The sequence below is a fragment of the Peromyscus californicus genome, unplaced genomic scaffold (assembly GCF_007827085.1).
Source record: "Peromyscus californicus insignis strain IS unplaced genomic scaffold, ASM782708v3 Scaffold_4__1_contigs__length_199733344, whole genome shotgun sequence".
In the NCBI taxonomy this organism is placed as follows: Eukaryota; Metazoa; Chordata; class Mammalia; order Rodentia; family Cricetidae; genus Peromyscus; species Peromyscus californicus.
In genome coordinates, this window is record NW_026294562.1 from 153,875,660 (window position 1) to 153,901,246 (window position 25,587).

General features: G+C 38.2%; 1 pseudogene; it reads left to right on the forward strand.

Annotated features, from left to right (window-relative positions):
* Nucleotides 1–945: 945 nt before the first annotated feature.
* LOC128123991 (glyceraldehyde-3-phosphate dehydrogenase-like) lies at nucleotides 946–14,758 on the forward strand (annotated as a pseudogene).
* Nucleotides 14,759–25,587: the final 10,829 nt, after the last annotated feature.

Here is a 25,587-nt window from a genome sequence, read left to right on the forward strand (position 1 = left end):
ACTTCTGTGACACGTCAAGGAGCAGAGAGAAAGATGGAAGGAAAAACTTCCTCCCTTGAAAATCTTCGACCATGAGGTTTCTAGATTTAACTGTCATCAGATCATTTCTCTCATAGGCTTCAAAGAGGTGGGGGACTCACCCATTTTGACTAAAAATAACAAGATTAGGCTGAAATTTATGCAGGGAAATATACTTCTTATTTGCTATAGCATGAAAGTGGCTACTCAAATACAGATTTATAGAAAAATACCTTTCTAAGAAAGTTGTGGCAGCATGACCCTCAGATAACAACATGGCCCCAGGTGTTGGCTCAGATGCCAGGAATCTGCATGCCCTCATGGTGAAAGGATCCATGGACATCTACAGAGACTCAGAATGCAGTAGTACCACAGAACCAGACATGATTCCCAGTAGCAGCCCTGGCCCAGACATCAGCATGGCACCAGATAACAGAATGTGCCTCTTTGGTCTGTATGGCCCCAGATGTAACATGTCCCTTGAGCACCAATATGGTCCCATGTGGCTGATCAGACCTCGGCAACCATACAGTACAGTCCTCAGTTGCAACAGGAGCCACAGACATTGAATGCTGTAGGTCCAGGGACCCAGGCATGTCTGCTACCTGCTGGCCCAGACATCACCATGGCAACAGATAACAGAATATGCCACTTTGGTCTGTATGGCCCCAGATGTGGCATGGACCTTGGGAAACAACATAGTCACAGGTTGGTTGGTCAGAACACAGAAACCACACAGTCCTTGATTGCAATAGTAGCCACAGACATTGGCCCAGATCCTGATTGTTATAGGGCCTTGGACCCAGACATGGCCCTCTGCAGCATCTCAGGCCTGGATGACACTATGGCCCAGGATGGCTGCACAGGCCACATAGATCAGTGTGGCTCTGGTGGTGGCACAACTCCTGGACACTCAGATGGCCACTGATGGCAGCCCAGACATTGGACAACTCCATGGCTCCTTTTAGCAATGGGTCCATGGATGACTACACAGCCTCTGGTTGTGGTAGAACCGTGGACCCAGACATGGCCCCTGGCAGTATTCTAGCCCAGATTCTACCATGCCTCTTATTGGCAAGAAGGACTCCCATATCAGCCTACTCTTTACCACATTAACCTGTTCCATGCCACCTCATTCCATAGCATATAGACCATTCCTCTCCCCTTCTCTCCCATTTCTCGACAACACTCTTGCTTGTCATAATGGGACCCACCAGGCTGGCCTATGGGTGGCTTGCATACACCTGAGCTAGAAAGCATCAGATGGGTCATGGAAATCTTCCTGCCAGTCCACGTCTTGTGGACCAAGTATGGCATGTGGGTGGCTTCCACAAACCTGAGCCAAACATCATCAATTGGGCTGTGGAGTATTGACCACTTATAATTCTGTTCTATTGTGAACTAATATTATACAATACAATGCAATTCCCTTTATGCTCATTAAGACTGCTTTATGACTTAAAAATTAAAAATTCTGGAGGTTGCTAAAAAGGATATGCATTCCATAGCTCTTTGGTGAACTGTTTTAGATTATGTTTTAGTTAAGATTTTATTGCTGTGTAGAGACTCCATGACCATGGCAATTCTTATATAGGAAAATATTGAATTGGGCTGGCCAAAGAACTGAACGACCTATTCCACAGATATTTGTTCACCAGTGTTCATTGACACCTTCTTCAAAAAAACTGGGAAATGGAAATAACCCAAATGATTTACACTGGACGAATGGATAATGAAAATGTGCTACATATACACAATGGAATACTAAGCAGCATTTTATGTAAATAAAAGTCTAAACTTAGAAAATATTACATGGAATGAGGTAACATTTTTCTATGAAATAATATTTCATTCTTAAATGCCACTGCATTTGGTAATTTAAAGTATAATTAAGAAAAGGTGATATGCACAGATTAAACAAATGCGTAATTCAATAAATTTGCTTGGATAAATATAACTACTTGACTCAAAACCCAATCAAGACACAAAATACTTCCTTGCCTCTCTGAGTTCCCTCTGTTCCTGTAGCCATAACTCTGACTTGGAGAAAAGTACTTTCCATATTTGCAATTTAATGTAAAATTGAGAGTGTGAACTAAGAGTATATCATCATGTTCAGTGATACTTGATGAAAATGGTTGTTAAGTTTCCTTTTCCTCCATATAGCAAAAACTGCTTTAGGAAAAACTCCTGAATGTAATGCTTTATTACCACATAGTGATCTTGGGTTGGAAATTATTTCTATTTCATCTTATGATTTTGTTACTTCATATTTTTTACACATTTATTCAATGGCTATTACCACAAAGGTTTAGTAACCACCATTATATCATGCAGTCTGCCTGTACATATTGACACTTTAATATACATTCCATATGTAAATGAGGTTATTCAATAGTTTTCTCCTTATGTTGATCTTACTTCCAGTTGAGTTAAATGGTGACTCCATTTAAATTAAAAGTCCACTAATATATGTATCTATTTGAGGAAGTAGTGGGTTTCCTTATAACTTTTCATAAGTCTTATATTGTTATACTTAACCTTCTCCAATTGCATCCTCTATACTGCCCTCTTAATGAGCTTGGGCTTCTGACATACTGTTAGAAATGTAAGCATCTTGTGACTCTTGAAAATGAACTACATAAGTTTTACATTACGAAATGTGCATGACACTTTGGAATAGAGGGCAGAAAGCTAAGGTCTGAGTACCAAAAAATCTTCATATGCTTATGCTTTAAATGTTTATTTTCCAACTAGTAGTACTATTTTGAAATTATACAAAGATTAGTTCCTAACTATTGGTCATAACTCCACCCATATTGTAGCCAAGGATAAGAACTCCTCACTTTTGACAGTTGAGGTGAGGAATGACATGCTGTATGTGATTGTCACAATTTCATAATCCATTTATCTGTTGTTGGATGCCTAAGTCTCCCATGTACTGAATCCTGTAACTAATGTTCCAATAAACATACAACACTTTCTTTTTATTGGTGGTAGAGAGGCCTTTGTCAATTATTTTATTTTAATCTGATACATCTATATTTCATAGTCAACATCTGGAAACAATCTGACTTTAGGGTGTTTTGTTCTCTTTTTCTGAAATTCAGTACTAAAGTCACTCTGTTTCAGTTAGTATGTGACATGAAGAGAAGACAGATTATTGTGGCTCATGGTTTGAGTGTGTGATACATGATTTAATGGCTCTGTGAATCTATGTAAAATGTAATGGAGGTGGAAATATGTAAAAGGGAAGAAAGCTTACATGATGGAAGACAGAAAACAAATGTGACAGGAAAAGGCCAAAAATATATATTAAAGGAAACTTTTCAGACTTTATCACTGAGAGAATTCATGCAGGTACTAAAAAAAACTAGGGAGGGATACAGCTTGCTGGCTTCCCCACTTGGCATTCCAGAAGTGGATGCTTAGATAACATTTTTCTTGAAATTTTTGAGATAGGGTTTCTCTGTGTAGTTTTGGTGCCTGTCTTGGATCTCACTCTGTAGACCAGTCTGGCTTTGAACTCAGAGATCTGTCTGGCTCTGTCACCCAAGTGCTAGATAACTTTCTTATAGTGCTCCAGACTACTAGCCAAGGGAATGGCAATGCCCTAAGTAGGCTGAATCCTCCTACCTTAATTAACAATTAAGACAATCCCTCAGAAATATCTCTATAAGATAAACTGATGAACTATTCAATTGGGAATTCTCTCAGGATCCTATTCTGTGTCAATATGTGAATTTGATAACTAGGACATTCCATTTGTCAACTTGCCACACAATCATTTCACTTAAAGCCATAATTTTTCTATTCCTTTTCCCTGAGCTCTCATTTTAACATTACCAGATAAAATACAGTCAAAATTTCAAAGTCCCATACTTTTGAAATTTTTAAGCAATTAAATATGCAATAACTCTTTAATAGTCAAAAGTCTCTTAACTCTAAGTCTTGAAAATAAAAACCAGACAATATATGTCTTGTTCGAAAATGATAGAAGTGAAGAATAGAAAATAAATGAAAAATCTAGCAGTGTAAATGGAAATCATGCAGATCATATTCAGCATCTAGGACTCACTCATTCTTTAGTTGTCTAGGTCCAAAAATTTATGCTGGCCATTTGACAGCTCTGCTATATATAGTAAACACACTTTGTTTTGTAGGTTCTGCCATTTAGCAAACACAGTTTGTCACATAGGCTCAGGCTGTTGCCTTTGTCCTTGAAAACCACCCCAAAGTACTGTCATTTCTGATAATCAAGGAAGCATAATAGAAGAGGTTTGTCTTAGGTAGGATTTCTATTTTTGTAAATATATGACACAACTACGGCAACTCTTATAAAGAAAACATTTAATAGGGGCTGTCTTACACTTTAGAGGTTTAGTCTATTATTATCATGTAAGGTGACATGCAGGGAGACATGGTGCTGGGGAGGGAGCTGAGAGCTCTACATATTGATCTGCAGGCAACAGAAAGTTAAATGTGTGTCCAAATCTGGGCATAGCTTGAACATGTAAGACCTCAAAGCCCACTTCCACAATTACACACATCATGCACCAAGGTAATACCTACTCCAACAAGGCCACACCTCCTAATATTGCCACTCTCTATAGACCAAGCATTCAAACACAGGAGTCTATGAGGGCCATCCTTTCAAAACACTAAATATGGGGCAGAAAGAACATAATATTAGAAAGTCTGCTGTGAAACAATCTTTCCTAGAAATGGTTGCAAAAACAAGACCAAAACAATGGCAACATCAGTGCACATGCTAATGCAGAGGGAGAAATATCAGAGTTTCACCCCCAGACAAAGAACCATAGGCAGCTAATGACTTCTGGGAGGAGGGGAGTTACATTCCCCAGGGTTAAGCAAAGAGTGGTCAGTGCTTGTTTAGTTGTGGATTCTGTTGCTTTGAAGAGCCAGCATGACCACAGCAACTTTTACAAAGAAAAACTTTTAACTGGGAATTACTTACCGTTCGAAGGTATAGTCCATTGTCATCATGGGAGGAAGCTTGGCCACATGCAGGCAGACATGGTGCTAGAGAAAGAGTTGAGAGATCTACATCTGGATTGTCAGGCATCAGGAAGAGAGAAAACACTGGGCCGGGCTTCAGCTTATGAAACCTCAAAAACCTCAAATTCTTAACCCAGTAACACACTTTTTTCAACAAAACCACATTTATTCCAACAAGGCCACACCTCCTAATAGTGCCACTCCCTGTGAGTCTATAGAGACCATTTTCTTTCAAACCACCACATTATACTCCCTGGCCCCTGTAGACTTGTAGCCATATCATAATGCAGAAATGCATTCATTCAGTCTAACTTCAAAGGTCTCATAGTCTATCAGTTTGAAACAGGTTTAAAAGTCTAAAGTTCATCTCTTCTGAAACTCATTCAATCTATTAAATGCCAGGAGCAGACATTCTCATTACCATAAAAAGAAACTTATGTAGTCAAAACATCTTAAATACTATAATTTTTAGATATCTAAAGTATTTAAAGACTACCTGTCTATCTAAACTGTATCTCTGACCTTAAAAACATACCTAACATGAGAACAAGTTTGATTGATAGGTGACTCACTAGTAAGCTGCATTTCTTTATTATCCTAAATACTTTTTAATAATAACTTTCAATGACTAGGAATTTACATTACATTGTTAAAGGAGCTGTATAGATATAATACCTAGAACAAGAGTAGAAACATTTGTACAGTATGTGATAACTACAATAACTTTAAATTCATATCAATATACAAAAATATCTTAAACAAGAGTAGAAACATATATACAGTTTTAAAAAGTAATCTTAAATTTGTATCAATATACAAAAATCCTTACCAATGTAAAGAATTTAAGATTTGTAGCTGATGACTCCCCATGGGAGACCTCGATTTGGGGGATGTGGGGTTTTGGGTGACTTGGGAAAGAGGGCTGGGGGGTGAGAGGTGTGGGGGGTTGTGGATAGTATGTGGAGTGAGTAGAAAATTTCTTAATAAAGAAAAATGAAAAAAAGACTAGTAGCTACTTTTTAGTTTAAAAGTATAAATCTCTAAATCCACTTTTTCTTTTTAGAGTGAGATCCCTGAATCTAATCTCCTTTGTTCAGCTTCTTTCCTGACCACTACCAACAACAATAGGTAACAACCCCACCCAAACAATGACAAATATTCATAACCCACTGAATGACCAAAAACTGTCCACCCCACCTCTTGGGAATGTGGGTATGATGCTCTCTAACTTACTTCATGCTGTCTGGGGATGATACCATCTTTAGGGGATCCTGAAAAAATGAGATAGTAACAAGTCCTGGGAGAGGAAGCTGTGTCACTTGCTGTCCAGTCTCTGTAAAGGGAAAGTGAAGAGATTATCTCAGTTCCTGGATAGAGTAGTCTGTGAGGCTGGACTATCTCAGCTAGCCACTTTGAAATTGTGCTGAGCAATTTGTAGTCCAAAGCATATGTTTTGGTGGTGTTTGTCAGCTTAGTGGTGTTACCACAGTCCAGGTGGAATCGTCGTTCTGGGGCCCCATCCTCCTCTTGGACACTTCCAAGGTCACTGTTAGGCATGGTTATGGGTCACTGTAGAAAACTTGAACATTTCAAAAGTCATATGCAGCAGATCTCAAAGAGAGTAAAGGACAATAATTTGTTATGTACATCTAGAGTACAAAAACTTAGTTCCTAGATACCTGATAGAGACTCAAACCTAAAATCTTGTACAGGAAGCTATATGAAGACTTTTTCTAGAATTAGGACATTATATGCCTATTAACATCATAACAAAAAGTTTAAAATAGATACATATAAATTTTATAAATATTAAGGTACTATTTATACCTTAAGAAACGCTTTAAAGAGAGTTTTAAAATAAAAGCAGAGGATCATGAGATTAATAGCAATAGGACAGTCCTTAATTTTGGTTTTCCTTCTGTCACATATCAGGTAGCTCTTCTGACATAAGACACAAATTTGGATTTTTATTTTAACAAGCATGCTTTGGTTTAGAGAGGGAGAGAGCCATGCTCCAACTCCAAAGCCAGTTTTAATTTTTAACTTAACTGGGATTATAAAAGACCATTTGATTCATGTGTTTGTAGAGAACAGTAGAAACAAATATTTGGGATGATTTATGAAATTTTATCCTATTGTAAATGGAATAAACCAATAGGCCAATTTACTCTTTTTCTTGGGACATTTTCTCTAGATGATTCAACATTTTGCTTCAGATGTCTGATTTGTCCAGTGGTCTTCATATTGCTTAGATGGATGCCTTTATTTTCCTGGAAACACAAAAACAAAACCCTGCCCTGTAGACAAATTTCTAAATAGTCTTATTAAATAAGAAACACACAACCAAATACGGGGGTAATAGCCAAAGAGATCAGAGAAATAGCAAAGAGCCACAACTAGCCTTAGCTTACCACCATGCAGTAACTTCCACAGAGAAAGAATTTCATGTCTAACCTATGCTTTTATTGCCTTCCTGTTCTGCCTTCTCATTGGCTCTAAGCTCAGCCATATCACTTTCTCATCACTACCTATCTATACAGACCTCCAGGTCTCTATGGTTGGTACTGGAAATAAAGACGTGTGTCACCATGATTGGCTGTGTCCTTGACCACCCAGAGACTCTGCCTGCCATTTGATCAGATTAAGGACATGTGCTATCACCACCTGATTTCTATTTATGGCTGATTATTTGACCTCTGATCTCCAGGCAAACTTTATTAACAAACAAATAAAATCACATTTCACCACATTTCCACTTTTTATTCTAATAAAAAGAAAATAGTCATAACTAATATAAGAAAAATTATATACAAAAAGTACAATAACTATGTATAATATATACTACTAATAAATAACTCAACAATATCTAGTACATTTGCATTTGACAAATTCAGAGAAAATATTCCATGATCTATCCTATTTTGGTAAGTAATGTACCTGAATCATTTTCTATCCTAACTTATATTACTAACAGGTTACTATCTTATAATGTATTTCAAATTTATACACTTACACCTCTTTAGTGAGTTTCTTTTTTGAAATTCTTATATTTTTGGTTGTGAGCCTAGCCTTTAACGGCTGAGCCATCTCTCCAGCCCTCTTTTTTGAAATTCTTAACAAGGAAAACTATAACTATAACTATCTAATTTTCAACTCCCTGAGAGACCCAGGAAGGAAATAATATTACCTAATAAAACAGGAAGTGCAAACAAGCAACTTCCAAAAAAGTGTGAGTTACAAAAACAGTCAGCTGCCTGGACAGCTACCTGAGGTTTCTCCACATTGTTGGGGCATCATCTTTAGCCTATAGACTTAGCGTATCTGACAGACTGGTTTGTGAAGTAGGATGTACACAAGGCCTACAGTTCAATCTCACATTAGAGGCCAGTAGTCCATGTACCAGATAAACCTGAAATCCACCAATGTCCTGTCATGATTCAGGATTTTAAATTCTGGAAATCGTTGGTGTTTTTTAATTCAGCTGTCCATTCTTCTTGGCTTGTGGGTGGCTTCATCTTGGCATCCCATTCTTCTCAGCTTGTGGGTAGCTTCACCTCTTTTATTAAATGCCAGTCTACCATTGAGAAGTTAGACTCCATCATCCTAGTTACTCTTTCAAGAATAACTGTTTCAGCTGCTGTTCCACTGCACATCAGAAGCCATCAGCCCACTGCCTGTTCAGCTGCCTTCATAGAAAGGGGCATTGTACCTTTTCCAGATGGAAAAGACCACTTCAGAGATGGTGCCATGTTATCCTGGCCTCAGAGGCCTCCTGTTGCTAAATCCACAACCACATTTCTCTTGGCAAGAATGAGCAGTCTGATCCCCCATGGGAAACCTCGATTTGGGGGATGTGAGGATGCGGGGTAGCTTGAGAAAGAGGGCTAGGTTGGAAGGAGGGAGAAGGGGGGGTCTGTGGATAGCATGTGGTAAGTAGAAAATTTCTTAATAAAGAAAAATGAAAAAAACAAGACAAAAGAAAAAAGAGAAAAAAAGAATCAGCAGCCCTCTGTTTCATGTCCTGTCTGTCCATTTTGTCTTGTTTGTCAACAGCCAATGTGAGGGCATTTTGTTGACCAGTGGCTAACTTTTGCCATAATGAAAGTTAACACCATATGCAGTTTCTTCAATGACCATATCTTCTCTAAAATAGACTGGTGCTGCCAGGAGCCGACATGTGTCATAGTCATAAAAAAGAAAAAAAATCCAAGTTATTAAAACATTTTAAATACCATATTCTGTAGATCTCTGAAGGGTTTGAAGATGACCTGTCTATCTAATATTTCTCTGCTCGACCTTGAAAACATACCTAATATGACTAAAATTTCGATTGTAATGTCTAACTACTAACTTTCATTTCTTTATATCCTAATAGTTGGTAATAATAACATTCAAGGAGACGGGCCAGTTGCGCAATGGATAACGCGTCTGACTACGGATCAGAATAACATTCAAGGACTAGCAAATTGCATTACATTGTTAAATGAACTGTGTAAGTACACTATCTTGTATAAGATTAGAAATATACAAACAGCATTTTCTAACCATCGCAATCTGAATATATATAATTTGTATACAATATATAAAAATCCAATCCAATAGAAAGTATTTAAAACTAGTAATGGTCTTTTACAAGTAGATTCAATAATCTGTCTTTGTATCTATATCATATCTTTATCTTCTCTTTACTTTCAGAGTAGATTCAATAATCTACCATCTATTTTATAATTTCTTTTTTTTTATTTTGCAATACAATTCAGTTCTACATATCAGCCATGGATTCCCTTGTTCTCCCCCCTCCCGTCACCCTCACCTTCCCCCCAGTACGCCCCCCCCCCATTCCCATCTCCTCCAGGGCAAAGCCTTCCCCACAGACTGAGTTCAACCTGGTAGACTCAGTCCAGGTAGGTCCAGTCCCCTCCTCCCAGGCCGAGCCAAGCAATCCTGCATAGGCCCCAGGTTTCAAACAGCCAACTCATGCAATGAGCACAGGACCTGGTCCCACTGCCGGGATGCCTCCCAAACAGATCAAGCCAATCAACTGTCTCACCCATTCAGAGGGCCTGATCCAGTGGGGACCCCTCAGCCATTGGTTCATAGTTCATGTGTTTCCATTCATTTGGCTCTTTGTCCCTGTGCTTTATCCAACCTTGGTCTCAACAATTCTCGCTCATATAAACCCTCCTCATTCTCGCTAATTGGACTCGCATAGATCCACCCAGGGCCTAGTCATGGATCTCTGCATCCAGATCCCTCAGTAGTTGGATGAGGTTTCTAGCACGACAATTAGGGTGTTTGGCCATCCCATCACCAGAGTAGGTCAGTTCGGGCTGTCTCTCGACCATTGCCAGCAGTCTGTTGTGTGGGTATCTTTGTGGATTTCTGTGGGCCTCTCTAGCACTTTGCTTCTTCCTATTCTCATGTGGTCTTCATTTACCATGGTCTTCTATTCCTTGTTCTCCCTCTCTGTTGTTGATCCAGCTGGGATCTCCCGATCCCCCAAGCTCTCTTTCCCTCGACCCTTGCCTTTCACTACCCCCACTCATGTTCAGGCTGTTCATGTAGATTCCATTCCATTTCTCTGTCATTGGACGATCCCCGTGTCTTTCTGGGGTCCTGTTTTCCAGGTAGCCTCCCTGGTGATGTGAGTAGCAGACAAGTCATCCTTGTTCCACATCTAGTATCCTGCTATGAGTGAGTACATATCATGTTTGTCTTTCTGAGTCTGGGTTACCTCACTCAGGATGATTTTTTCTAGATCCATCCATTTGTCTGCAAACCTCATGATGTTATTGTTTTTCTCTGCTGAGTATAATTTCTATATATCTTTTTTAAAACAAGAACCTTAAATCTAATTTTCTTTGCTTAGCCCTTTTCCTAATGATTAATAACAACAAATTGTAACCAACCCTCCTAAACAATAAAAATTATCCCAGACTCGATATCCACTGAAATACCAAAAACTACTCACCCCAAACCATCTTTTTGGGAATGTGGGCATCGAGTTCTTAAAATTTCTTCCTGCTGGTTGTGGGTGAAGACATCTTTATTCTGAAAAGAAAAAATTTGGGTTAATTGTTGAGTTCTAGGAAAGGTAGCTATATCACTTGTTGTCCAGTATCTGTATAATCCCAAAGTTCAGGGCTTATCTCAAGTCCTTGTTAAAGTAGTCTGTGAAACTGGATCATCTCTGCTAGCCATCTCGAAATTGTTCTGAGCAGTTTGTAGTCCAAAGCTGATCTGTAGGTGACATTTGTCAGCTTATTGATATTACTATTGTCCACATGGAATCATTGTTGTGGGGCCCCATCATCTTTCTGGAGACTTCAATTTCACTGTTAGACCTGGTAATGATTCCCTGCAGAAAACTGATAGAGACTCAAACACAAAAACATGTATAGGCAGCTAATTGAAGCCTTTTTTCTAGAATAAGTTATTACTCTATATGACCATTAATATCATAACAAAAGTTTAAAATATATATATATATGTATATATATATATTGATGTTAAGAAAAATTAAAGAATCAAAATAGAATTAAAGAATTGAGATTGTTAGCAATAGAATAATATTTTTGTTTCCTCCTGTCTCATACCAGCTTTGATCCAGCATGGGGCTCTATTAGACTAACTTCATTCAGATTTCATTTAGGCTTCTTCCATGTATTCACATAGTTGGCCATTTATTGTTAATAATGATTATTTATTCATTTTGTATGGATTTTCCACTCTTTCCTCATTCACTTACCTACAAAGAACATTTTGTATACTTCTAGATGTGGCAAAGAGTCAGTATTGCAAGCTTTTGTTTATATTGCTTGAGAGGTGCTACTGATTGATTCTGTGGCCTTAAATGTGCTAGGTAAGTGCTCTGTCATGAGCTTCAGCTCAGATGCTTTTGTAAAAATATATATGATGTGTAAGTTTATATTAATTTTATGAATTGTAAATAACATTGCTATTGTGTTTTCTGATAAGCCTCTTTTTGTACTTTTAGGAAATTTTGCCTGGCTTTATAAGTTCCTGAGTAGTATATTTTTTATATCATCCACAGTATATGGGCATTCCTGCTTCTCCTCCTTTGCAGAAGTTGGTGCCATTAGTGTTTTTGTATTCTAGTGGATGGGTGTTTGTGTATTTTATATTATAGTCTAATATATATTCTATATTCTAGCATCTCATTGTGTTCCTGTTTAATTTTAACTTTTAATGGATATCATTAATAATTTCCCATACATGTTTTACATCTGTATAACTTCTTTTTAAAAAGATTAATTGAAATTTTGGAGGGTTGTGTAAGTGAGTGAATGCACCTGCAACGCAGAGAAGAGGGCATTAGATTACCCTCAAGATTGAGTTACAGGTTGTTTGTGCATTGCTTTACACACTTAGAAATGAACCAAGGTCTTTGCAAGAGCAATAGACACTTTGAACACTGAGCTATCTCTCCAACACGACATTTGAGACCATACCCCAATATACTGAGGACCATCCTCTAAGCTTTACCTGTTAAAACTCAAACAAAGTTTTTTAAAGCCCACCACCCTGAAGAGAAAACATCTATCATATGAGCCCTGAAGGAGAGAGTTCATTGACATTCAAATCGTGGTATTCTACCTACAACCCCCTAAATATGATGCCCTTGTTCTTTTTTAACTGAAATCACATTTTAAAAATATTATAAGAAGCATAAAATAATTGTAGCTTAAGTACAAAGAGGGAAATTATAGAAAATCAGATTGAATACATGATGTGAGAATTTACAATATAAAAACATAAAGAGCCGAATTCATGAAAGAGAGTGATGAACAAGAATGTGTTCCATGTGTGTCATTTTTCCTTTCCTCAGTAAAATCTTAAGATCCATTTCATATTGACAGGATAACAAAAAAATAAGTTTGCATTCAAAGATATTAATGATAAAAATAATTAGATGGTGAGGTTACAATGTGGTGGTATCTGGAGAATATAATTTTGAGATTCTATTTCTTTTAGTTTTAATGTTTAAATGAAAAGTGTGTATTGCAGATACTATTTCACTCTCATCAGCTTAACAAAAATTAAATGGAAAATATTCATCAACACAGACATAAGAAGATAATGGGATCTCAAAATATAAGTGTAACAGGAATCGTAAAATGTCTTATAATAAAAATCCTGGAGCCAGATATTGGGATGAAAGCTGAGAGTTCAAAAAAATAGAATAAGCCACAGCCACAAGTTCCTACTGCTAGGCTATCTTCAGCCCAAGAGAGAGTTTCTTCCTGTCTACTCATGCCTATATACCATTCTGAGTCCTGCCACCTTACTTCTTCTCTTCACCCAGCAACATTACTAGCTCTTTCTGATCAGCTCTGTCACTACCTGACTGTATAGACCCTGCAGATCTCTATGGTTAATTATTTCTGGAACTAAAGGTATGTGCCACCACAGCTGGCTCTGTTCTCAGTGTGGCTTTGAACTCACAGAGATTCATCAGAATCTCTGCCTCCCGAATGCTAGGATTAAAGGCATGTGCTACCACTGCCTAACTTCCATGTTAAATATAGTGGCTGACTTTTTCCTCTGATCTGTAGAACAAGCTTTATTTGTTAGAGAACAAATAAAATATCACCACATATGCAGGTGGTACTATAAGTAGCTAGTGTTACTGTGATAGTTGTAGTAATTACTTTTGTAGCTATTCAGTTTGATGATACTTAGGAGAGTTGAAAATATTCATATATAGCTTTAGAAACTATCATATATACACAGTTGAGACTGAGAACTGGAAGCTTGTCACCAATGGGAAGGCTGTCACCATCTTCCAGGAGCAAGAGCCTGCCCCCATTGGATGGGATGATGCTGATAGAGAGTATGCTGTAAAGTTTACTGGTGTCTTCACCAGTCGAGAGGCCTGGAGTCCACTTGAAAGGTGGGGACCAAAGAGTCATCATCTCTGCCCCTTCTGTTGATGCCTTCATGTTTGTGATGGATGTGGGTTATGGGAAGTATGACAATTCACTCAAGATTGTCAGCAATGATTCCTGCAGCACCAACTGCTTAGTACCTCTGACCACATCATCCATGAAAATTTTGGCATTGGGGAAGGACTCATCATGACAGTCCATGACATCACTGCCACCCAGAAAACTCTGATTAGTCCTTCTGGGAAGCTGTGGTGTGATGGCCCAGAACATCATCCCTACATCCACTGGTGCTGACAAAGATGTGAGAAAGGTCATCCCAGAGCTCAATCAGAAGCTGACCTGCATGCCATTTTGTTTTCCTATCCACAATCTGTCTGACATGGCTCTGACATGTGACCTGAAGAATGCTGCCAAGTATATGATGACATGGAGAAGATGGTGATGCAGGCATTCAAGGCCTCATTAAGGACATACCAGGTTACACTGATAAACAGGTTGTCTCCTACAACTTTAACAGTGATACCTACTCTTCAATATATGTTACTGGGGCTGATAGTGCTCTCAGTGTCAACTTTGTAAAGGTCATTTCTTGGTATGATAATGAATACAGCTATAGCAGCAGGGCAGTGGACCTCATGGCCTACATTGTCTCCAAGGAGGAAGAAGACCTAGACCACCTACCCCAGCAAGAACACAAGAGCCGGAGAGGTCCTGGACTAGGAAGGAGTCCCTGTACCAACTCAACCCACAACACTGATCATCTGCCTCACAGTTTCTATCCCAGAACCCCAGAAAAAAAGGGAGGGTCTTAGGGATTCCTACTCTCTTGAATATCATCAATAAAGTTCACTAAACCCACAAAAAGTTTAGTGTTTGTTATTATATTGTAAATAATTATGGACAGTTGAATAAGCCTAATTATCTAGGAGTAAGAAAATGGATACCTAAATTTGATGTTCATTCAATAAAACACAAAGAGCAATTCAACAATGAACTATACCTACATATATCATTAGGAATAAAAATATAAATATATTGTTGAGCATCAAAGAATATTACAGAACATTACAGATAATGAAAAATAAACTTGTCACTTCCTTAATACTTTTTATTTAAAACAATTTTTAATTTAAATATATTTGATTATTTATTATTATTAAATTAAATATATTTCATATCTTCCCCCAAGTCCTTCCAGATAATCTCTTGCTCCCTATCCATTCTTACATTCTTTCTACAAAAACAAACAAAACCAAAATCAATAACAAAACCCTCTGAAACCAAGAAAACAGAAGTTTAACTTCAGTGTGGCCATGAAGAGTAGTGATTAGATCAATGATTAATTTGTCGCTTAATAATAAAGCCTCAGAATGCAAATTCATAATGCTTGGTGTTCCTACCTATGATGGGAATGCAATCAGGGAAAAGCACTTACTTAGAGGGATGATGACTGTAGATGAATTTCTAAATGATCTTACTAAATAATAAACATAGAGCCAGATATATGGGTGAAAGCCTTAGAGAGATCATGGAAATAGGGAGAGACACCAGCCAACCTCATCTCAACACCTCTAGAGCTTCCAAATGCAAGTTACTTCCTGTCTACACATGCCTCTATATATGCTGATACTCTGACATCTGATTTGCTCTCTCTGTCCAGCTACATCACTTCCTCTTCCTGCCCAGCTCTGTCACTGCCTGTCTGTCTGTACAGACCACCAGACATTCATGCTTAACTAGTGTTGGAATTTATGCATGTGTCACCACACCTCGATCTGTTTCCAGTGTGGCCTTGAACTCACAGAGATCCAGACAGATTCCTGCCTGCCAAGTGATAGGTTAAAGGTGTGTACTACCATTGCCTGACTTCTTTGTTTACTTATAATGGCTGTTCTTATTTCCTCTGATCTCCAGGCAAATTTATTTTTTAAAGCACAAAAAAACCCACCAGATTTCCCCTTTTTCTAATGAAAAAAATAAAAAACAGTTATAACTAATATAAGAAAAACTATATACAATAAGTACAATAATGGTACACAATATATACGAGATATATACATCAATAATGTCTGGTCTATTTGCATTTGACAAATTCAGAAAAAACATTCCATTATCTGTCCTATTTTGGTGAGTCCAAAGATGTACCTAATTCACTTTCTATCCTATCTTGTATTACTAACAGGAAACTATCTTATGATGTCTTTCAAACTTATACACTTAACACCTCTTAATGAGTTTCTTTTCTGAAATTTTTTAACAAGGAAAACTATAATTACAACTATTTAATCAACTCCCTCAGCCACCCGAGAAGGAAATAATATTACCTAGTAAAACGGGATGTGCAAACAAGTGACTTCAAAAAACAAATGTGAGTTTTGACAAAAACAGCTAGATTCCTTGACAGTCACCCGAGGTTTCTCTGCATGCTGGGGCATCATCTTCAACCTATAAGCTTAGCATATCTCACAGACTCATTTGTGAAGTTGGATATATGCAAGGCCTACAACTCATCCTCACACTTGCTGCAAGTATTCCATGTGTCCGATAACTTGAATTCTGCCAGTGTCCTGTCATGATTCAGGAACTTAAATTCTGGAAATTGCTGGTGTTTTTGGAATTTGGCTTCCTCCTCTGATCTCCAGGCAAGCTTTATTTATTAAAGCACAAATAAAATATCACCACATTTCAACACAAATAAAATATCACCACAGATGACCTCCTTCCTCTGCTGAGCAATCATCTCAAATGAACCAGCAATCATCTCAAATGAACCTCCTATTGTCATGCTGTGTACCTAAGTGCTTCCTGCTGCTCAACAAAGCTGTCTTTGGTCTTTATTTCAATGTCCTGCCAACAAACATCAATTATTGTGCATGAACAAATAATTCTGAATATACTCAAAACTGTCTACCAAAGAGATTTATGAATACTAAAAATTTCTCCATCGTTTGGTCTGTGCCTGTTCTAATTTCTCCTGTTGCATTTGAATTTTTATTTTCTACATCACCCAAATATCCAACACTATAGCTGCATGTATATACTCACTCCTAAAAAGAGAATACCAAGGCCTAACACAAACTGTGTTTGAAGCTGTAAAATTGTTCCCATCTTGAATTTCTGATGCTCTGTGAGATGTTTCTGCTTTTTAAGTACATAATTCTATTATATTAAATAGAGAAACTGTAAATGGTTCATTTTCTTTCTCCTGATTTATTACTTTTACTAATGTTTCAAGCACAATGATGAAGAAAAGAGGGATGGAGGATGTGCTTGTCTTATTCATAAATTCAAGAGGTGATGTCATTTAGTAAACCGCTGGCTGTAATGTATCACCTTTACTAACTTAGGGTATCATGTTCCTGTTCCAAATTTCTTCAGAGTTTTTATCCTGAGAAGACATTCAATTTTGCCTTTTTTTTCTTTTTTTATTACTATAAGACATGTCTGCCCCTGGCAGCACCAAACTATATCAGAGAAGATATGGGCACTGAAGAACCTCCACATGGAGTTAACTTTCACTGCAGCAAAAGTTAACCACTGGGCAAGAAAGTGCCCTCCCATTGACTGCAAGTGGACAAGCAGGACACAAAACAAAGGATGCCAAGACAAGTGTGGTTGCAATTTCTTTTGGCAACAGCTGTCATCTGAGGCCAGGGAAATATGGCAGCATCGCTGAAGTGGCCTTTGCAATCCAGAAAAGGTACAGCGCCCCTTCTTTTGGAGGCAGCTGAACACACAGTGGGTCGATGGCTCCTGGTGTGCAGTGGAACAGTAGCTGGAACAGTTATTCTTGGAGGAGTAAATAAACTGATGGAGTCTGGCCTCTACATAGTAGACTGGCATTTAATAAAGGAGATGAAGCCACCCACAAACCCAGAAGAATGGGAAGCCTAATTCCAAAAGCATCAGCAGTTTCCAGAATTTAAGATACTGAATCATGACATGACACTGGTGGAATTCAAGTTTACCTGGTACATGGAATATTCACACTAAATGTGGGGTCAAGCTGTAGGCCTTGCATACATCCTGCTTCACAAATGAGTCTGTTAGATATGCTAAGCCTGTAGACTGAAGATGATGCCGTAATGTTGCAGAGAAACCTCAGGTGACTGTCCAGGCAGCTGGCTGTTTCTGTCATAATTCACATTTTTTGGAAGTCACTTATTTGCACTTCCTGTTATACTAGGTAATATTATTCCCTTCTCAGGACTCTGAGGGAGTTGAAGATTAGATAGTTACTTTTTCCTTGTTAAAATATTCCAGAAAAGAAACTCACAAAGACTTGTAAAGTGTAAAAATTTGAAAGACATCATTCGATAGTTTTCTGTTGGTAATACAAGATAGGATAGAAAGTGAATTAGGTATATTTTTGATTCACCAAAAGGGGATAAAATGGAATATTTTCATGGAATTTGTCAAATGTAAATGGCCTAGACATTGTTGATGTATTTATTATTAGTATATATTGTATATAATTGTACTTACTGTATATAGTTTTTCTTATATTAGTTATAACTCTTATTTTAGACAAAAAAGGGGAAATTTGGTGATGGATTGTGTCCCCCAAAATAATATGTCCCCCAATAAAATTTACCTGAGGATCAGAGGAAAAAGCCAGCCATTATAATAAACATAGAAGTCAGGAATGGTAGCACACACTTTTCATCTTATCATTCAGGAAGCAGGGATCTGTCTGGATCTCTGTGAGTTCAAAGCCACACTGAGAACAGAGCCAAGCATGGTGACACACACCTTTAATCTCAGCACTAACCATAGAGGTCTGGAGGTCTGTACAGACAGACAGGAAGTGACAGAGTTGGCAGGGAGAGAGCAAATAATATAGCAGAACAGAAAGGCATATAGGTATGGGTATATAGGAAGTAAGTCTCTTTGGAGTCTGAGGTGTCAGTGAGGTGAGGTTAGCTTGAGGCTTTTTCTATTCCTCTGGTCTCTCAGGTTTTCACCCCTACATCTGGCTCCAGGTTTTTATTAAATAAGACCTTTTAAGATTTGTCTACAGTCAGGACAGAAATTTAAGCAGGAACTAGAAGACAAATATCATGCTTCTCAAACAAAAGAGATGAATGAGGTCTCTGGAAGAAAACTGAAAATTTAATTCAGTCATACAATTTCCTGAGACCAGGGAAACTGAAGATTGGAAGGGGACTGATGTAAAGTGCACCTCCATATTCCTTGTTGGAGTGAGAGTGGATACTTTTAGAGTTGTTCTGATGGACTGTGGCAGTTTCAATGTGAAGTGTCACAGAGGATCTGCATTTGAACACTTGGTCCCAGCTGGAGTGGCAGATGGGAAGGGTATAGCACATTCAGCAGGTAGAGCCTCCTGGCAGAAGTGGGTCACTGCTGGGGAGGCCTCTCTTCTTGTTCACTCTCTGCTTCCAAACTGTCAGTTCAATGTGACCAGCTAGCCTGAAACTCCTGCTGCCATGTCTCCCCCACCCATGGCTTTCCCATGGTGGGAAAGAGCCCTTCATACTCTAAGCCAGAATAAACCACCTTGATTTCTCCCTGCTCTGCCATGGATTATCTTTCTGTACACTGTGAATACGTGTTGCACTAATTAGGTGATAAATAAAGCTGCATTGGCCTATGGCAGGGCAGGATAGAACCAGATGGGAAAATCTAAGAATATATGGAGAGAAGAAAGGAGAGTAAGGAGAGATACCAAACTGCTGTCCAAGGAGCAACATGTAATGGGAGGCAGGGAAAGCCATGGAACACATGGCGATACATAGTTTAGTAGTTATGGGTTGAATTAAGTTATTAGAGCCAACTAGCAAGAAGTCTGATTCATAGGCCATATAATTTGCTTCTGAGTGATTATTTTATAAGTGGCTCCAGGAGCTCAGGGCTCAGCGGGATACAGGAAAACTTTCAGCTACATTTTGGCACCAAACGTGATAGCAAGAGTTTCCACCTGAAAACCCAAGAAAGCTTATAAAAGGGATTCTAAAATGGAGCCAAAAGCAGCTTCCTAATTCATGTCACTCAGGGTGGGCTGCAGTACAGAGACACATCCCCTGGCCATAGCAGGCTTCAGCAGCAACATTGAGGAATCCTGGTATCTCTGATGGGCTGAGCCATGATACAAAGAGGCTTCTCCCATCCACTGCCTGCTGGCTTGGGAGCACAGCCACAGGCTTAAAAACAAAGGTATACTACTTAATACTGCTTGTCAGAATTGTGGAGATAAGCATGACTCTTTGGTACCTGTGCCATGTTAAAAAAAAACCTAGTGGGGTGGGGCTGACAGCCAGTGCTACTACAGCTTCAGCCACCATGTAGTTTAAATCAATTGTCAATAAATGATTACAGGTTCACAATAAGACAGATCCAATTCTCATGTGGTCTTCATTTATCATGGTCTCTTATTCCTTGTTCTCCCTCTCTGTTCTTGATCCAGCTGGGATCTCCAGCTCCCCTAAGATCTCTTTCTCTCGACCCTTGCCCTTCATTAACCCCACTCACGTCCAGGTTGTTCATGTAGATCTCATCAATTTCTTGTCACTGGGTGATCCCTGTGTCTTTCTTGGGGTCCTGTTTTCTAGGTAGCCTCCCTGGATTTGCGAGTAGCAGTCTAGTCATCTTTGTTTTACATCTAGTATCCTCCTATGAGTGAGTACATACCATGTTTGTCTTTCTGAGTCTGGGTTACCTCACTCAGGATGATTTTTTCTAGATCCATCCATTTGCCTCCAAACCTCATGATGTGCTAGAGTGGTCCCCAGAAATCCACAACGGTACCTCCACAATAGACTACTGTCAATGGTCAAGAGACAGCCCGAAATGACCTACTCTGGTGATAGGACTGCCAAACACCCTAATTATCGTGCTAGAAACCTCATCCAATGACTGAGGGAACCAGATGCAGAGATCCACAGCCAGGCCTCAGGTGGAGCTCTAGGAGTCCAATTGACGAGAAAGAAGAGGGTTTGTATGAGCGAGAATTGTTGAGACCAAGGTTGGAAAAAGCACAGGGACAAATAGCCAAATGAATGGAAACACATGACCTATCAACCAATAGCTGAGGAAGCCCCCAACTGGATCAGACCCTCTGGATAAGTGAGACAGTTGGTTAGCTTGATCTGTTTGGGAGGCATCCAGGCAGTGGGACCGAGACCTGTCCTCAGTTCATTGTTGGCTGTTTGGAACCTGGGGCTTATACAGAGACACTTTGCTCAGCCTGGGAGGAGGGGACTGGACCTGCCTGGACTGAGTCTACCAAGTTGAACTCAATCCTCAGGGGAGTCTTTGCCCTGGAGGAGATGGGAATGGGGGGGTGCCCTGGGGGGGATGTGGGAGGGGGAGAACAAGCGAATTCATTGCTGATATGTAAAATTAAATTAAATTATAAAATAAAATTTTAAAAAAAGACAGATCCAGATGGAATAAAATTCTAAAGAGTTTACATTGTGTATAATAAGTTATGTAGGCTTAAGAGAGAGAAGAGAAATAATATAGTCACAAAAATAAAAGTCTTAAAAATAATATATAAAAACTATAATAAGCCATGTAAAGATGGAAATTACACAGAGTCTAGATTATGTTGTCTTTGGGATTCTTTAACTGGAGAGAGATATTTGATTGTATTTAACTCAGGCTGATGAGTTAAATATATATATTAAAGGTATCTTTTCTTCAAAATTTATGTCTAAGGATATGTTGCTTTGGAAAAGAGGTTTTCCTTCTCTTTCCACAGAAGATGAGAAGCTATAGATTCCTTCGAGGTTAATATGGTTCCAGCAAGAAAGACCCCCTGAGGTCTCCAGATGAGCCATCATCCAGAACAGCCTCAAGGCAAATGGCTCAGAGAATACATCCTCACAGATTACTCCAGTCAGGACTTGACCATAATCCTAAAATTTTCTTTGTGTCCCTGTAAGTTTAACAGGACCCCCAATCAGCAAGAAGTAACATAGAAAACTACACCCACAATACCAAAAATGGATTATGAATATTTATCTTTGTTTAGGGGGTTGGTTACAAATTGTTATTGGTCATAGTCAATCTCTTTCTAAAAGAAGAAAGGGGGTTATATTATAAAAATGATGGGGAAAGGGGATAGATTATTAAATCTACTTTAATCCAAAAATAAAAAACTGTTAATCTTACATATTTTCCATCAGTATGGATTTTAGTTTATTGATACAAATTTTGTTATACTGTATGTATATTTCTACTCTTGTTTAGGGTATTATGTTTATGTAGGTCATTTAATAATGAAATCTGTAATTAAGAAATACCAATTAATAGTCATCTATAATCGCAAAACCTATGGTCACGTTAGGTATGTTTTCAAGGTCATACAGAGATATATTTCAGATAGGCAATCTTCAAACACTTCAAAGACCTATAGAATGTGGCATTTAAAATGTTTAAAGGACTTAGACTTTTCTTGACAGTGAGACACATCTGCTCCTAGCATCACCAATTACTTCAAAGAGGATGATGGACATTGAAGAAACTCCATATGGAGTTTGTTTTCCTTATGGCAAAAGCTAGCCATGTAGACAAAGAAAGTGCCCTTGCCTCAACTGCTGACACTATGCGGTACAAATTGGACAAGCAGGACACAAAAGAAAGAACTTTGCCAAGACAAGGTTGGACAGTCCTTCAAAAATCTTGCTTCACAGATAAGTCTGTCAGATATGCTAGGCCTTTAGGCTGAAGATGGATGCCCCAACATTGCAGAGGAAATCTGGTTGACTGTTTAAGCAGTATGATGTCCCTGTTATTAGGTAACATTACATCTTTCTGGAGTCTTTGATGGAGTTGAAAACTAGATAGTTATAGTTATATTTCTCCTTGCTTATTATAAAAGATAAATTACATATAAAACTTCAGACTTACAAAAATAGGTTAAATGGTAGACTGTTTTCTAATTTTGCCAAATATAAATAGACTAGACATTGTAACTGTAATACTTGCTTGATAACTGTTTTGTTATATGTAACTTTACTATGTCAAAGTTAAAACCTTCCTTTTTGATTAGACAGAAAAGAGCTGTCTCTCTGTACTTTATGAGTATGTGTTGCTCTGATTGGTTGATAAATAAAGCTACATTGTCTATGGCAGGCCAAGATGGAGCCAGGCAGGAAAATCCAAGAGAGATAGTGAAAGGAAAAAGGAGAGTAAGGGAGATGCCAAACCACTGTCCAAGGAGCAATAGGACACATGTAAAGGCACAGATGTGGCAATATGCAGATTAATAGAAATGAGTTAATTTAAGATGAAAGAGCTAGCTAAGAAGAAGCCTGCCATAGGCCATACAGTTGGTAATTAATATAGGCCTCGGGGTGATTATTTTATAAGCAGCTGTGGGACCTTAGAGCAGGGCAGGACACAGAAAAATTTCAAGCTATGATGGTCTGTGACTCAAGTATGTGATGTCTTCATCAATAGGGTCTCAGCATCAAGATCTAGAGAGTGAATAAGGGCATTGACAATAACCTGTAGTGTTTGGGGCTTGGGAGATTATAGAACCCCACTGATTAACAACTTAAAAAAGGGTAACCTATACCTAGCACTGGGCATTATATTTGACAGCGTATATTGTCTAGGGAGATACTGTTTCTTCCATTGCAGAGCAACTCCATTTATAAATGTGTATGTGTGTGTGTGTGTGTGTATTTTATTTATTAGAAATATATATTTATTTTATAAATATTTATATTTTTATAAATAAATATATATATATATATGCAAGGATGTGACTATGGTAGTGTGTTTCCATGTGCCTTTTTGAAAGGTGTTTAATGTTAGGTACCCTTCCCAGTTCCCCTGTCTCTACCCCACCCTCCCATCGTCTATCCAATTCCAACTTTCTGTCCCATTATTCTCCTTCCCACTTCATAACACCTGCTCTTGAATTCTCCTGCCCCATACCTGCACAGCCCCTTACCAGTTTTCTGCATTATATAGATACTCAAATTTAAAGAAATGTATCTAAAGGATCAAATGTGTTATCTACATACACAACAGGAAATGTGACATTGACATTTTTTGATGGGGATTTCTGCTTTGGAAGGGTCGTTTTCAACTCCATTCATTTACCTGAAATTTTTATATCTTTATTAACAACATTTTCATCATTCATTCATCAAGAGATTGATATCTAGGCTTCTACTATTTCCTGGAAATTGTGAAGAGAACAACAATAGATATCAATGAGCAACTCTCTCTGAAGTAGGATACAGAGTTTCGAGTATGCCTAAGACTGGTATATCTCTATTTCTGTGTTTGTATTTATGTATACAGCAAAATTTAAAACATGGATGAGCTTCCACTTCACATGAGTTACAAAATTTATTCTTCAGGTAAAAATTAACTACAAATTTTTATATATGTGATGTAGAGGGTAGATTAAGGTAACATGTTATAAGATATCTCAGATTTTAATTCTGTGTGTCACTTTCACCTGGTTATTGTTTAGCATTAATACATCATTGTGTTAGTTTATGATGCAAGTTTTCTCATTCTAGCCAAGTTTCTTACAAGTAGAAGAAATATGCTTTACACTAACTCAAGGTTAATAATGAATTTTACTTTAAGCATCCTGATGCATGTGTAAGAGAATAATTCCTACCAAGTTTAGAAATTATAGAGTGGGTCATGGAAGAAGAAATGCAAGTGAGAACCTATAACTCTTTCTAAATTTTATTTATCTTCTTCAAAGGACTAGGAGAAGAAAACATGAAGTCATGTGAACCCCCACACTGATATAATACATTAACAGAAAGTGTACTTGATGTTGGTGAAACAAAATTACCTATACTGTAGATCCCACTGAGACTGCATCGTTTTGAACATCTCATGTGTTACTGGGTTCTGGACAGGACCAAGGCTAGATATTGGAGCATGTGCAGAGGAAAGATCCTGTCTCCATACAAGAAACAATGAAACCCAAGTAAGTTCAGGCATACTCCTTTTATGAAAACTCTCAAACACCATGATAGGTCACATGTGAACCCAGGACCAAGTCCCCTAAGGACCAGCCTTTAGGATTCACCCCTTGAAAGTCCCACAGACCCTTCTAAAGCTATCATCCTTGCTGAACAAGTGTCCACTACATGGTGGACATAGTTAAGCCACATCCAATGAACAACATTCTTCCCATGGCCTCCAATGTACTTGTCCCTCTTGTCTTCCAAATTAAATAATATTTTTAAAAAAACTAAGAATGAACCAAAGGTGCCTGTGATTAGAAGAATATAAAGTTTATTCATAGAAGAAAATACTTAAAAATTCCAAGCATTTACACTCTAAGAACTTAAAGATTAACAAATTTATGAAATAGGTTATATGAACTGGTACACATGCTGAAATCTGCATTTCACGAGACATGTGGACCAACACAATTCTTTTTCCTGATGAAATAAAATAAAAGTAAAATTTCTGTTCATAGGTGCTAGTGTTAATCCCAAAGATGGGAGAAGACCACTGACCCAAATAATTGTGGCCAAAATAATTAAAGAAAGCAATTCATTAAAGCAAGGATTTTGATTCATGTACAAGAGCTGCTGCCCCCTAAGATGGGGCTTAAGAATTCAGCATTGGATGTGAGGAAGGCAAGTTTTTATACATCTCATGTGTAGGGGGTTTCCAAATGGGGGAATAGGCA